Here is a 9,714-nt window from a genome sequence, read left to right as displayed (position 1 = left end):
GTCTACGACCATACCAGGTTGAATGCACCCGATCTCGTCCGATCTTGGAAGTTAAGCAACGTCGGGATTGCTTAGTACTTGGATGGGTGACCGCCTAGGAATACCAATTGTCGTAGGCACAATATGATTTGTTTAAGTTTTTACATTTTTAAATAGATTAGACCATAAATGTTGACCAATACTGTCTACGACCATACCAGGTTGAATGCACCCGATCTCGTCCGATCTCGGAAGTTAAGCAACGTCGGGATTGGTTAGTACTTGGATGGGTGACCGCCTAGGAATACCAATTGTCGTAGGCAAAATATGATTTATTTAAGTTTTTACTTTTTTAAATAGATTAGACGTAAAATGTTGAGAAATACTGCTTACGACCATACCAGGTTGAATGCACCCGATCTCGTCCGATCTCGGAAGTTAAGCAACGTCGGGATTGGTTAGTACTTGGATGGGTGACCGCCTAGGAATACCAATTGTCGTAGGCAAAATATGATTTATTTAAGTTTTTACTTTTTTAAATAGATTAGACGTAAAATGTTGAGAAATACTGCTTATGACCATACCAGGTTGAATGCACCCGATCTCGTCCGATCTCGGAAGTTAAGCAACGTCGGGATTGGTTAGTACTTGGATGGGTGACCGCATAGGAATTCCAATTGTCATAGGCAAAATATGATTTATAAAATATATTTAAATGTTAACATTTTTGAAGATTTTAGACCAAAAAATGTTGACCATTACTGTATACGACCATACCAGGTTGAATGCACCCGATCTCGTCCGATCTCGGAAGTTAAGCAACGTCGGGATTGGTTAGTACTTGGATGGGTGACCGCCTAGCAATACCAATTGTCATAGGCAAAATATGATTTTTAAAATATATTTAAATGTTAACATTTTTAAAGATTTTAGACCAAAAAATGTTGACCAATACTGTCTACGACCAAACCAGGTTGAATGCACCCGATCTCGTCCGATCTCGGAAGTTAAGCAACATCGGGATTGGTTGCTACTTGGATGGGTGACCGCCTAGGAATACCAATTGTCATAGGAAAATTATTATTTTTAAAATATATTTAAATGTTAGCATTTTAAAGATTTTAGACCAAAAAATGTTTACCAACACTGTCTACGACCATACCAGGTTCAATGCACCCGATCTCGTCCGATCTCGGAAGTTAAGCAACGTTGGGATTGGTTAGTACTTGGGTGGGTGACCGCCTAGGAATACCAATTGTCATAGGCAAAATATGATTTTTAAAATATATTTAAATGTTAACATTTTTAAAGATTTTAGACCATAAAATGTTGACCAATACTGTCTACGACCATACCAGGTTGAATGCACCCGATCTCGTCCGATCTCGGAAGTTAAGCAACGTCGGGATTGGTTAGTACTTGGATGGGTGACCGCCTAGGAATACCAATTGTCGTAGGCATAATATCATTTATTTAAGTTTTTACATTTTTAAACAGATTAGACCATAAATGTTGTCGAATACTGTCTACAACCATACCAGGTTGAATGCACCCGATTTCGTCCGATCTCGGAAGTTAACCAACGTCGGGATTGGTTAGTACTTGGATGGGTGACCGCCTAGGAATACCAATTGTCGTAGGCAAAATATTATTTTTAAAATATATTTAAATGTTAGCATTTTAAAGATTTTAGACCAAAAAATGTTTACCAACACAGTCTACGACCATACCGGGTTCAATGCACCCGATCTCGGAAGTTAAGCAACGTCGGGATTGGTTAGTACTTGGATGGGTGACCGCCTAGGAATACCAATTCTCATAGCAAAATATGATTTTTTAAATATATTTAAATGTTAACATTTTTGAAGATTTTAGACCAAAAAATGTTGTCCAGTACTGTCTACGACCATACCAGGTTGAATGCACCCGATCTCGTCCGATCTCGGAAGTTAAGCAACGTCGGGATTGGTTAGTACTTGGATGGGTGACCGCCTAGGAATACCAATTGTCGTAGGCATAATATCATTTATTTAAGTTTTTACATTTTTAAATAGATTAGACCATAAATGTTGACGAATACTGTCTACGACCATACCAGGTTGAATGCACCCGATCTCGGAAGTTAAGCAACGTCGGGATTGGTTAGTACTTGGATGGTTGACCGCATAGGAATTCCAATTGTCATAGGCAAAATATGATTTATAAAATATATTTAAATGTTAAAATTTTTGAAGATTTTAGACCAAAAAATGTTGACCAATACTGTCTACGACCATACCAGGTTGAATGCACCCGATCTCGTCCGATCTCGGAAGTTAAGTAACGTCGGGATTGGTGAGTACTTGGATGGGTGACCGCCTAGGAATACCAATTGTCGTAGGCAAAAAATGATTTATTTAAGTTTTTACATTTTTAAATAGATTAGACCAAAAAATGTTGACCAATACTGGCTACGACCATACCAGGTTGAATGCACCCGATCTCGTCCGATCTGGGAAGTTAAGCAACGTCGGGATTGGTTAGTACTTGGATGGGTGACCGCCTAGGAATACAAATTGTCGTAGGCACAATATGATTTATTTAAGTTTTTACATATTTAAATAGATTAGACCATAAATGTTGACCAATACTGTCTACGACCATACCAGGTTGAATGCACCCGATCTCGTCCGATCTCGGAAGTTAAGCAACGTCGGGATTGGTTAGTCCTTGGATGGGTGACCGCCTAGGAATACCAATTGTCGTAGGCAAAATATGATTTATTTAAGTTTTTACTTTTTTAAATAGATTAGACGTAAAATGTTGAGAAATACTGCTTACGACCATACCAGGTTGAATGCACCCGATCTCGTCCGATCTCGGAAGTTAAGCAACGTCGGGATTGGTTAGTACTTGGATGGTTGACCGCATAGGAATTCCAATTGTCATAGGTAAAATATGATTTATAAAATATATTTAAATGTTAACATTTTTGAAGATTTTAGACCAAAAAATGTTGACCAATACTGTCTACGACCATACCAGGTTGAATGCACCCGATCTCGTCCGATCTCGGAAGTTAAGCAACGTCGGGATTGGTTAGTACTTGGATGGGTGACCGCCTAGCAATACCAATTGTCATAGGCAAAATATGATTTTTAAAATATATTTAAATGTTAACATTTTTAAAGATTTTAGACCAAAAAATGTTGACCAATACTGTCTACGACCAAACCAGGTTGAATGCACCCGATCTCGTCCGATCTCGGAAGTTAAGCAACATCGGGATTGGTTGCTACTTGGATGGGTGACCGCCTAGGAATACCAATTGTCATAGGCAAAATATTATTTTTAAAATATATTTAAATGTTAGCATTTTAAAGATTTTAGACCAAAAAATGTTTACCAACACTGTCTACGACCATACCAGGTTCAATGCACCCGATCTCGTCCGATCTCGGAAGTTAAGCAACGTTGGGATTGGTTAGTACTTGGATGGGTGACCGCCTAGGAATACCAATTGTCGTAGGCACAATATGATTTATTTAAGTTTTACATTTTTATATAGATTAGACCATAAATGTTGACCAATACTGTCCACGACCATACCAGGATGAATGCACACGATCTCGTCCGATCTCGGAAGTTAAGAAACGTCGGGATTGGTTAGTACTTGGATGGGTGACCGCCTAGGAATACCAATTGTCGTAGGCAAAATATGATTTATTTAAGTTTTCACTTTTTTAAATAGATTAGACGTAAAATGTTGAGAAATACTGCTTACGACCATACCAGGTTGAATGCACCCGATCTCGTCCGATCTCGGAAGTTAAGTAACGTCGGGATTGGTTAGTACTTGGATGGGTGACCGCCTAGCAATACCAATTTTCATAGGCAAAATATGATTTTTAAAATATATTTAAATGTTAACATTTTTAAAAATTTTAGACCAAAAAATGTTGACCAATACTGTCTACGACCATACCAGGTTGAATGCACCCGATCTCGTCCGATCTCGGAAGTTAAGCAACGTCGGGATTGGTTAGTACTTGGATGGCTGACCGCCTAGGAATACCAATTGTCGTAGGCATAATAACATTTATTTAAGTTTTTACATTTTTAAATAGATTAGACCATAAATGTTGACCAATACTGTCTACGACCATACCAGGTTGAATGCACCCGATCTCGTCCGATCTCGGAAGTTAAGCAACGTCGGGATTGGTTAGTACTTGGATGGGTGACCGCCTAGGAATACCAATTGTCGTAGGCAAAATATGATTTATTTAAGTTTTTACATTTTTAAATAGATTAGACCAAAAAATGTTGACCAATACTGGCTACGAACATACCAGGTTGAATGCACCCGATCGACCGCCTAGGAATTCCAATTGTCGTAGGCACAATATGATTTATTTAAGTTTTTACATTTTTAAATAGATTAGACCATAAATGTTGACGATTACTGTCTACGACCATACCAGGTTGAATGCACCCGATCTCGTCCGATCTCGGAAGTTAAGCAACGTCGGGATTGGTTAGTACTTGGATGGGTCACCGCCTAGGAATACCAATTGTCGTAGGCAAAATAAGATTTATTTAAGTTTTTACATTTTTAAATAGATTAGACCAAAAAATGTTGACCAATACTGGCTACGACCATACCTAGGAATACCAATTGTCGTAGGCACAATATGATTTATTTAAGTTTTTACATTTTTAAATTGATTAGACCATAAATGTTGACCAATACTGTCTACGACCATACCAGGTTGAATGCACCCGATCTCCTCCGATCTCGGAAGTTAAGCAACGTCGGGATTGGTTAGTACTTGGATGGGTGACCGCCTAGGAATACCAATTGTCGTAGGCAAAATATGATTTATTTAAGTTTTTATTTTTAAAATAGAATAGACATAAAATGTTGAGAAGTACTGCTTACGACCATACCAGGTTGAATGCATCCGATCTCGTCCGATTTCGGAAGTTAAGCAACGTCGGGATTGGTTAGTACTTGGATGGGTGACCGCCTAGGAATACCAATTGTCGTAGGCAAAATATGATTTATTTAAGTTTTTACATTTTTAAATAGATTAGACCAAAAAATGTTGACCAATACTGGCTACGACCATACCAGGTTGAATGCACCCGATCTCGTCCGATCTCGGAAGTTAAGCAACGTCGGGATTGGTTAGTACTTGGATGGGTGACCGCCTAGCAATACCAATTGTCATAGGCAAAATATGATTTTTAAAATATATTTAAATGTTAACATTTTCAAAGATTTTAGACCAAAAAATGTTGACCAATACTGTCTACGACCATACCAGGTTGAATGCACCCGATCTCGTCCGATCTCGGAAGTTAAGCAACGTCGGGATTGGTTAGTACTTGGATGGGTGACCGCCTAGGAATACCAATTGTCGTAGGCATAATATCATTTATTCAAGTTTTTACATTTTTAAATAGATTAGAACATAAATGTTGACCAATACTGTCTACGACCATACCAGGTTGAATGCACCCGATCTCGTCCGATCTCGGAAGTTAAGCAACGTCGGGATTGGTTAGTACTTGGATGGGTGACCGCCTAGGAATACCAAATGTCGTAGGCAAAATATGATTTATTTAAGTTTTTACATTTTTAAATAGATTAGACCAAAAAATGTTGACCAATACTGGCTACGAACATACCAGGTTGAATGCACCCGATCTCGTCCGATCTCGGAAGTTAAGCAACGACGGGATTGCTTAGTACTTGGATGGGTGACCGCCTAGGAATACCAATTGTCGTAGGCACAATATGATTTGTTTAAGTTTTTACATTTTTAAATAGATTAGACCATAAATGTTGACCAATACTGTCTACGACCATACCAGGTTGAATGCACCCGATCTCGTCCGATCTCGGAAGTTAAGCAACGTCGGGATTGGTTAGTACTTGGATGGGTGACCGCCTAGGAATACCAATTGTCGTAGGCAAAATATGATTTATTTAAGTTTTTACTTTTTTAAATAGATTAGACGTAAAATGTTGAGAAATACTGCTTACGACCATACCAGGTTGAATGCACCCGATCTCGTCCGATCTCGGAAGTTAAGCAACGTCGGGATTGGTTAGTACTTGGATGGGTGACCGCCTAGGAATACCAATTGTCGTAGGCAAAATATGATTTATTTAAGTTTTTAATTTTTTAAATAGATTAGACGTAAAATGTTGAGAAATACTGCTTATGACCATACCAGGTTGAATGCACCCGATCTCGTCCGATCTCGGAAGTTAAGCAACGTCGGGATTGGTTAGTACTTGGATGGGTGACCGCATAGGAATTCCAATTGTCATAGGCAAAATATGATTTATAAAATATATTTAAATGTTAACTTTTTTGAAGATTTTAGACCAAAAAATGTTGACCAATACTGTCTACGACCATACCAGGTTAAATGCACCCGATCTCGTCCGATCTCGGAAGTTAAGCAACGTCGGGATTGGTTAGTACTTGGATGGGTGACCGCCTAGCAATACCAATTGTCATAGGCAAAATATGATTTTTAAAATATATTTAAATGTTAATATTTTTAAAGATTTTAGACCAAAAAATGTTGACCAATACTGTCTACGACCAAACCAGGTTGAATGCACCCGATCTCGTCCGATCTCGGAAGTTAAGCTACATCGGGATTGGTTGCTACTTGGATGGGTGACCGCCTAGGAATACCAATTGTCATAGGCAAATTATTATTTTTAAAATATATTTAAATGTTAGCATTTTAAAGATTTTAGACCAAAAAATGTTTACCAACACTGTCTACGACCATACCAGGTTCAATGCACCCGATCTCGTCCGATCTCGGAAGTTAAGCAACGTTGGGATTGGTTAGTACTTGGATGGGTGACCGCCTAGGAATACCAATTGTCGTAGGCACAATATGATTTATTTAAGTTTTACATTTTTAAATAGATTAGACCAAAAAATGTTGACCAATACTGGCTACGACCATACCAGGTTGAATGCACCCGATCTCGTCCGATCTCGGAAGTTAAGCAACGTCGGGATTGGTTAGTACTTGGATGGGTGACCGCCTAGCAATACCAATTGTCGTAGGCAAAATATGATTTATTTAAGTTTTTACATTTTTAAATAGATTAGACCAAAAAATGTTGACCAATACTGGCTACGACCATACCAGGTTGAATGCACCCGATCTCGTCCGATCTCGGAAGTTAAGCAACGTCGGGATTGGTTAGTACTTGGATGGGTGACCGCCTAGCAATACCAATTGTCATAGGCAAAATATGATTTTTAAAATGTATTTAAATGTTAACATTTTTAAAGATTTTAGACCAAAAAATGTTGACCAATACTGTCTACGACCATACCAGGTTGAATGCACCCGATCTCGTCCGATCTCGGAAGTTAAGCAACGTCGGGATTGGTTAGTACTTGGATGGGTGACCGCCTAGGAATACCAATTCTCGTAGGCATAATATCATTTATTTAAGTTTTTACATTTTTAAATAGATTAGACCATAAATGTTGTCGAATACTGTCTACAACCATACCAGGTTGAATGCACCCGATCTCGTCCGATCTCGGAAGTTAAGCAACGTCGGGATTGGTTAGTACTTGGATGGGTGACCGCCTAGGAATACCAATTGTCGTAGGCAAAATATGATTTATTTAAGTTTTTACTTTTTTAAACAGATTAGACGTAAAATGTTGAGAAATACTGCTTATGACCATACCAGGTTGAATGCACCCGATCTCGTCCGATCTCGGAAGTTAAGCAACGTCGGGATTGGTTAGTACTTGGATGGGTGACCACCTAGCAATACCAATTGTCATAGGCAAAATATGATTTTTTAAATATATTTAAATGTTAACATTTTTAAACATTTTAGACCAAAAAATGTTGACCAATACTGTCTACGACCATAACAGGTTGAATGCACCCGATCTCGTCCGATCTCGGAAGTTAAGCAACGTCGGGATTGGTTAGTACTTGGATGGGTGACCGCCTAGGAATACCAATTGTCGTAGGCATAATATCATTTATTTAAGTTTTTACATTTTTAAAAAGATTAGACCATAAATGTTGACGAATACTGTCTACGACCATACCAGGTTGAGTGCACCCGATCTCGTCCGATCTCGGAAGTTAAGCAACGTCGGGATTGGTTAGTACTTGGATGGGTGACCGCCTAGGAATACCAATTGTCGTAGGCAAAATATGATTTATTTAAGTTTTTACATTTTTAAATAGATTAGACCAAAAAATGTTGACCAATACTGGCTACGAACATACCAGATTGAATGCACCCGATCTCGTCCGATCTCGGAAGTTAAGCAACGTCGGGATTGGTTAGTACTTGGGTGGGTGACCGCCTGGGAATACCAATTCTCATAGCAAAATATGATTTTTAAAATATATTTAAATGTTAACATTTTTAAAGATTTAAACCAAAAAATGTTGACCAATACTGTCTACGACCATACCAGGTTGAATGCACCCGATCTCGTACGATCTCGGAAGTTAAGCAACGTCGGGATTGGATAGTACTTGGATGGGTGACCGCCTAGGAATACCAATTGTCGTAGGCATAATATGATTTATTTAAGTTTTTACATTTTTAAATAGATTAGACCATAAATGTTGACGAATACTGTCTACGACCATACCAGGTTGAATGCACCCGATCTCGTCCGATCTCGGAAGTTAAGCAACGTCGGGATTGGTTAGTACTTGGATGGGTGACCGCCTAGGAATACCAATTGTCGTGGGCAAAATATGATTTATTTAAGTTTTTACATTTTTAAATAGATTAGACCAAAAAATGTTGACCAATACTGGCTACGAACATACCAGATTGAATGCACCCGATCTCGTCCGATCTCGGAAGTTAAGCAACGTCGGGATTGGTTAGTACTTGGATGGGTGACCGCCTAGGAATACCAATTGTCGTAGGCAAAATATGATTTATTTAAGTTTTTATAATTTTCAAATAGATTAGACCAAAAAATGTTGACCAATACTGGCTACGACCATACCAGGTTGAATGCACCCGATCTCGTCCGATCTCGGAAGTTAAGCAACGTCGGGATTGGTTAGTACTTGGATGGGTGACCGCCTAGGAATACCAATTGTCGTAGGCTCAATATGATTTATTTAAGTTTTTACATTTTTAAATAGATTAGACCATAAATGTTGACCAATACTGTCTACGACCATACCAGGTTGAATGCACCCGATCTCGTCCGATCTCGGAAGTCAAGCAACGTCGGGATTGGTTAGTACTTGGATGGGTGACCGCATAGGAATTCCAATTGTCATAGGCAAAATATGATTTATAAAATATATTTAAATGTTAACATTTTTGAAGATTTTAGACCAAAAAATGTTGACCAATACTGTCTACGACCATACCAGGTTAAATGCACCCGATCTCGTCCGATCTCGGAAGTTAAGCAACGTCGGGATTGGTTAGTACTTGGATGGGTGACCGCATAGGAATTCCAATTGTCATAGGCAAAATATGATTTATAAAATATATTTAAATGTTAAAATTTTTGAAGATTTTAGACCAAAAAATGTTGACCAATACTGTCTACGACCATACCAGGTTGAATGCACCCGATCTCGTCCGATCTCGTAAGTTAAGTAACGTCGGGATTGGTGAGTACTTGGATGGGTGACCGCCTAGGAATACCAATTGTCGTAGGCAAAAAATGATTTATTTAAGTTTTTACATTTTTA

The 9,714-nt window shown here is 38.5% G+C and overlaps 26 non-coding genes and 24 pseudogenes across 26 annotated transcripts; all 50 read left to right on the top strand.

Moving 5' to 3' along the window:
• On the top strand, positions 1-119 carry LOC146152920 (5S ribosomal RNA). The gene has a single exon (XR_014498441.1). It is a non-coding gene; the product is annotated as a 5S ribosomal RNA (ribosomal RNA).
• Positions 120-183: 64 nt separating this feature from the next.
• On the top strand, positions 184-302 carry LOC146152919 (5S ribosomal RNA). Its single transcript, XR_014498645.1, has one exon. It is a non-coding gene; the product is annotated as a 5S ribosomal RNA (ribosomal RNA).
• A 64-nt stretch (positions 303-366) lies between these two features.
• Positions 367-485, top strand: LOC146152918 (5S ribosomal RNA). Its single transcript, XR_014495524.1, has one exon. It is a non-coding gene; the product is annotated as a 5S ribosomal RNA (ribosomal RNA).
• A 64-nt stretch (positions 486-549) lies between these two features.
• LOC146152917 (5S ribosomal RNA) lies at positions 550-668 on the top strand. Its single transcript, XR_014496576.1, has one exon. It is a non-coding gene; the product is annotated as a 5S ribosomal RNA (ribosomal RNA).
• Positions 669-742: 74 nt separating this feature from the next.
• LOC146152916 (5S ribosomal RNA) lies at positions 743-861 on the top strand (annotated as a pseudogene).
• A 74-nt stretch (positions 862-935) lies between these two features.
• Positions 936-1,054, top strand: LOC146152915 (5S ribosomal RNA; annotated as a pseudogene).
• Positions 1,055-1,127: 73 nt separating this feature from the next.
• On the top strand, positions 1,128-1,246 carry LOC146152914 (5S ribosomal RNA; annotated as a pseudogene).
• A 74-nt stretch (positions 1,247-1,320) lies between these two features.
• On the top strand, positions 1,321-1,439 carry LOC146152913 (5S ribosomal RNA). Its single transcript, XR_014498644.1, has one exon. It is a non-coding gene; the product is annotated as a 5S ribosomal RNA (ribosomal RNA).
• A 64-nt stretch (positions 1,440-1,503) lies between these two features.
• Positions 1,504-1,622, top strand: LOC146152912 (5S ribosomal RNA; annotated as a pseudogene).
• A 255-nt stretch (positions 1,623-1,877) lies between these two features.
• On the top strand, positions 1,878-1,996 carry LOC146152911 (5S ribosomal RNA). Its single transcript, XR_014498643.1, has one exon. It is a non-coding gene; the product is annotated as a 5S ribosomal RNA (ribosomal RNA).
• A 64-nt stretch (positions 1,997-2,060) lies between these two features.
• On the top strand, positions 2,061-2,169 carry LOC146152910 (5S ribosomal RNA; annotated as a pseudogene).
• A 74-nt stretch (positions 2,170-2,243) lies between these two features.
• On the top strand, positions 2,244-2,362 carry LOC146152909 (5S ribosomal RNA). The gene has a single exon (XR_014497362.1). It is a non-coding gene; the product is annotated as a 5S ribosomal RNA (ribosomal RNA).
• Positions 2,363-2,427: 65 nt separating this feature from the next.
• Positions 2,428-2,546, top strand: LOC146152908 (5S ribosomal RNA; annotated as a pseudogene).
• Positions 2,547-2,610: 64 nt separating this feature from the next.
• On the top strand, positions 2,611-2,729 carry LOC146152907 (5S ribosomal RNA). Its single transcript, XR_014496990.1, has one exon. It is a non-coding gene; the product is annotated as a 5S ribosomal RNA (ribosomal RNA).
• A 64-nt stretch (positions 2,730-2,793) lies between these two features.
• Positions 2,794-2,912, top strand: LOC146152906 (5S ribosomal RNA; annotated as a pseudogene).
• Positions 2,913-2,986: 74 nt separating this feature from the next.
• LOC146152905 (5S ribosomal RNA) lies at positions 2,987-3,105 on the top strand (annotated as a pseudogene).
• A 74-nt stretch (positions 3,106-3,179) lies between these two features.
• Positions 3,180-3,298, top strand: LOC146152904 (5S ribosomal RNA; annotated as a pseudogene).
• A 73-nt stretch (positions 3,299-3,371) lies between these two features.
• LOC146152903 (5S ribosomal RNA) lies at positions 3,372-3,490 on the top strand. Its single transcript, XR_014497509.1, has one exon. It is a non-coding gene; the product is annotated as a 5S ribosomal RNA (ribosomal RNA).
• A 63-nt stretch (positions 3,491-3,553) lies between these two features.
• LOC146152902 (5S ribosomal RNA) lies at positions 3,554-3,672 on the top strand (annotated as a pseudogene).
• Positions 3,673-3,736: 64 nt separating this feature from the next.
• Positions 3,737-3,855, top strand: LOC146152901 (5S ribosomal RNA; annotated as a pseudogene).
• Positions 3,856-3,929: 74 nt separating this feature from the next.
• On the top strand, positions 3,930-4,048 carry LOC146152900 (5S ribosomal RNA). Its single transcript, XR_014496638.1, has one exon. It is a non-coding gene; the product is annotated as a 5S ribosomal RNA (ribosomal RNA).
• A 64-nt stretch (positions 4,049-4,112) lies between these two features.
• Positions 4,113-4,231, top strand: LOC146152899 (5S ribosomal RNA). Its single transcript, XR_014498642.1, has one exon. It is a non-coding gene; the product is annotated as a 5S ribosomal RNA (ribosomal RNA).
• Positions 4,232-4,425: 194 nt separating this feature from the next.
• Positions 4,426-4,544, top strand: LOC146152898 (5S ribosomal RNA). Its single transcript, XR_014495839.1, has one exon. It is a non-coding gene; the product is annotated as a 5S ribosomal RNA (ribosomal RNA).
• Positions 4,545-4,712: 168 nt separating this feature from the next.
• On the top strand, positions 4,713-4,831 carry LOC146152897 (5S ribosomal RNA). Its single transcript, XR_014496041.1, has one exon. It is a non-coding gene; the product is annotated as a 5S ribosomal RNA (ribosomal RNA).
• A 63-nt stretch (positions 4,832-4,894) lies between these two features.
• LOC146152896 (5S ribosomal RNA) lies at positions 4,895-5,013 on the top strand (annotated as a pseudogene).
• A 65-nt stretch (positions 5,014-5,078) lies between these two features.
• LOC146152895 (5S ribosomal RNA) lies at positions 5,079-5,197 on the top strand (annotated as a pseudogene).
• A 74-nt stretch (positions 5,198-5,271) lies between these two features.
• On the top strand, positions 5,272-5,390 carry LOC146152894 (5S ribosomal RNA). Its single transcript, XR_014498641.1, has one exon. It is a non-coding gene; the product is annotated as a 5S ribosomal RNA (ribosomal RNA).
• A 64-nt stretch (positions 5,391-5,454) lies between these two features.
• LOC146152893 (5S ribosomal RNA) lies at positions 5,455-5,573 on the top strand. Its single transcript, XR_014496521.1, has one exon. It is a non-coding gene; the product is annotated as a 5S ribosomal RNA (ribosomal RNA).
• Positions 5,574-5,638: 65 nt separating this feature from the next.
• Positions 5,639-5,757, top strand: LOC146152892 (5S ribosomal RNA; annotated as a pseudogene).
• A 64-nt stretch (positions 5,758-5,821) lies between these two features.
• On the top strand, positions 5,822-5,940 carry LOC146152891 (5S ribosomal RNA). Its single transcript, XR_014498639.1, has one exon. It is a non-coding gene; the product is annotated as a 5S ribosomal RNA (ribosomal RNA).
• A 64-nt stretch (positions 5,941-6,004) lies between these two features.
• Positions 6,005-6,123, top strand: LOC146152890 (5S ribosomal RNA). Its single transcript, XR_014495523.1, has one exon. It is a non-coding gene; the product is annotated as a 5S ribosomal RNA (ribosomal RNA).
• Positions 6,124-6,187: 64 nt separating this feature from the next.
• Positions 6,188-6,306, top strand: LOC146152889 (5S ribosomal RNA). Its single transcript, XR_014496575.1, has one exon. It is a non-coding gene; the product is annotated as a 5S ribosomal RNA (ribosomal RNA).
• Positions 6,307-6,380: 74 nt separating this feature from the next.
• LOC146152888 (5S ribosomal RNA) lies at positions 6,381-6,499 on the top strand (annotated as a pseudogene).
• Positions 6,500-6,573: 74 nt separating this feature from the next.
• LOC146152887 (5S ribosomal RNA) lies at positions 6,574-6,692 on the top strand (annotated as a pseudogene).
• A 73-nt stretch (positions 6,693-6,765) lies between these two features.
• Positions 6,766-6,884, top strand: LOC146152886 (5S ribosomal RNA). The gene has a single exon (XR_014497508.1). It is a non-coding gene; the product is annotated as a 5S ribosomal RNA (ribosomal RNA).
• Positions 6,885-6,948: 64 nt separating this feature from the next.
• LOC146152885 (5S ribosomal RNA) lies at positions 6,949-7,067 on the top strand (annotated as a pseudogene).
• A 65-nt stretch (positions 7,068-7,132) lies between these two features.
• LOC146152884 (5S ribosomal RNA) lies at positions 7,133-7,251 on the top strand (annotated as a pseudogene).
• A 74-nt stretch (positions 7,252-7,325) lies between these two features.
• Positions 7,326-7,444, top strand: LOC146152883 (5S ribosomal RNA). The gene has a single exon (XR_014497331.1). It is a non-coding gene; the product is annotated as a 5S ribosomal RNA (ribosomal RNA).
• A 64-nt stretch (positions 7,445-7,508) lies between these two features.
• Positions 7,509-7,627, top strand: LOC146152882 (5S ribosomal RNA). The gene has a single exon (XR_014497302.1). It is a non-coding gene; the product is annotated as a 5S ribosomal RNA (ribosomal RNA).
• Positions 7,628-7,691: 64 nt separating this feature from the next.
• On the top strand, positions 7,692-7,810 carry LOC146152881 (5S ribosomal RNA; annotated as a pseudogene).
• Positions 7,811-7,884: 74 nt separating this feature from the next.
• On the top strand, positions 7,885-8,003 carry LOC146152880 (5S ribosomal RNA). The gene has a single exon (XR_014497345.1). It is a non-coding gene; the product is annotated as a 5S ribosomal RNA (ribosomal RNA).
• Positions 8,004-8,067: 64 nt separating this feature from the next.
• Positions 8,068-8,186, top strand: LOC146152879 (5S ribosomal RNA). Its single transcript, XR_014496013.1, has one exon. It is a non-coding gene; the product is annotated as a 5S ribosomal RNA (ribosomal RNA).
• Positions 8,187-8,251: 65 nt separating this feature from the next.
• Positions 8,252-8,370, top strand: LOC146152878 (5S ribosomal RNA; annotated as a pseudogene).
• A 72-nt stretch (positions 8,371-8,442) lies between these two features.
• On the top strand, positions 8,443-8,561 carry LOC146152877 (5S ribosomal RNA). The gene has a single exon (XR_014496389.1). It is a non-coding gene; the product is annotated as a 5S ribosomal RNA (ribosomal RNA).
• A 64-nt stretch (positions 8,562-8,625) lies between these two features.
• On the top strand, positions 8,626-8,744 carry LOC146152876 (5S ribosomal RNA). The gene has a single exon (XR_014495895.1). It is a non-coding gene; the product is annotated as a 5S ribosomal RNA (ribosomal RNA).
• Positions 8,745-8,809: 65 nt separating this feature from the next.
• LOC146152875 (5S ribosomal RNA) lies at positions 8,810-8,928 on the top strand (annotated as a pseudogene).
• A 66-nt stretch (positions 8,929-8,994) lies between these two features.
• LOC146152874 (5S ribosomal RNA) lies at positions 8,995-9,113 on the top strand. Its single transcript, XR_014495800.1, has one exon. It is a non-coding gene; the product is annotated as a 5S ribosomal RNA (ribosomal RNA).
• A 64-nt stretch (positions 9,114-9,177) lies between these two features.
• Positions 9,178-9,296, top strand: LOC146152873 (5S ribosomal RNA; annotated as a pseudogene).
• A 74-nt stretch (positions 9,297-9,370) lies between these two features.
• On the top strand, positions 9,371-9,489 carry LOC146152872 (5S ribosomal RNA; annotated as a pseudogene).
• Positions 9,490-9,563: 74 nt separating this feature from the next.
• Positions 9,564-9,682, top strand: LOC146152871 (5S ribosomal RNA; annotated as a pseudogene).
• The last annotated feature ends 32 nt before the right edge of the window (positions 9,683-9,714 follow it).

Source organism: Ascidiella aspersa, chromosome 4 (genome assembly GCF_963924565.1).
Source record: "Ascidiella aspersa chromosome 4, kaAscAspe10.2, whole genome shotgun sequence".
Lineage (NCBI taxonomy): Eukaryota > Metazoa > Chordata > Ascidiacea > Phlebobranchia > Ascidiidae > Ascidiella > Ascidiella aspersa.
This window is presented reverse-complemented; position numbering and strand designations above follow the sequence as displayed.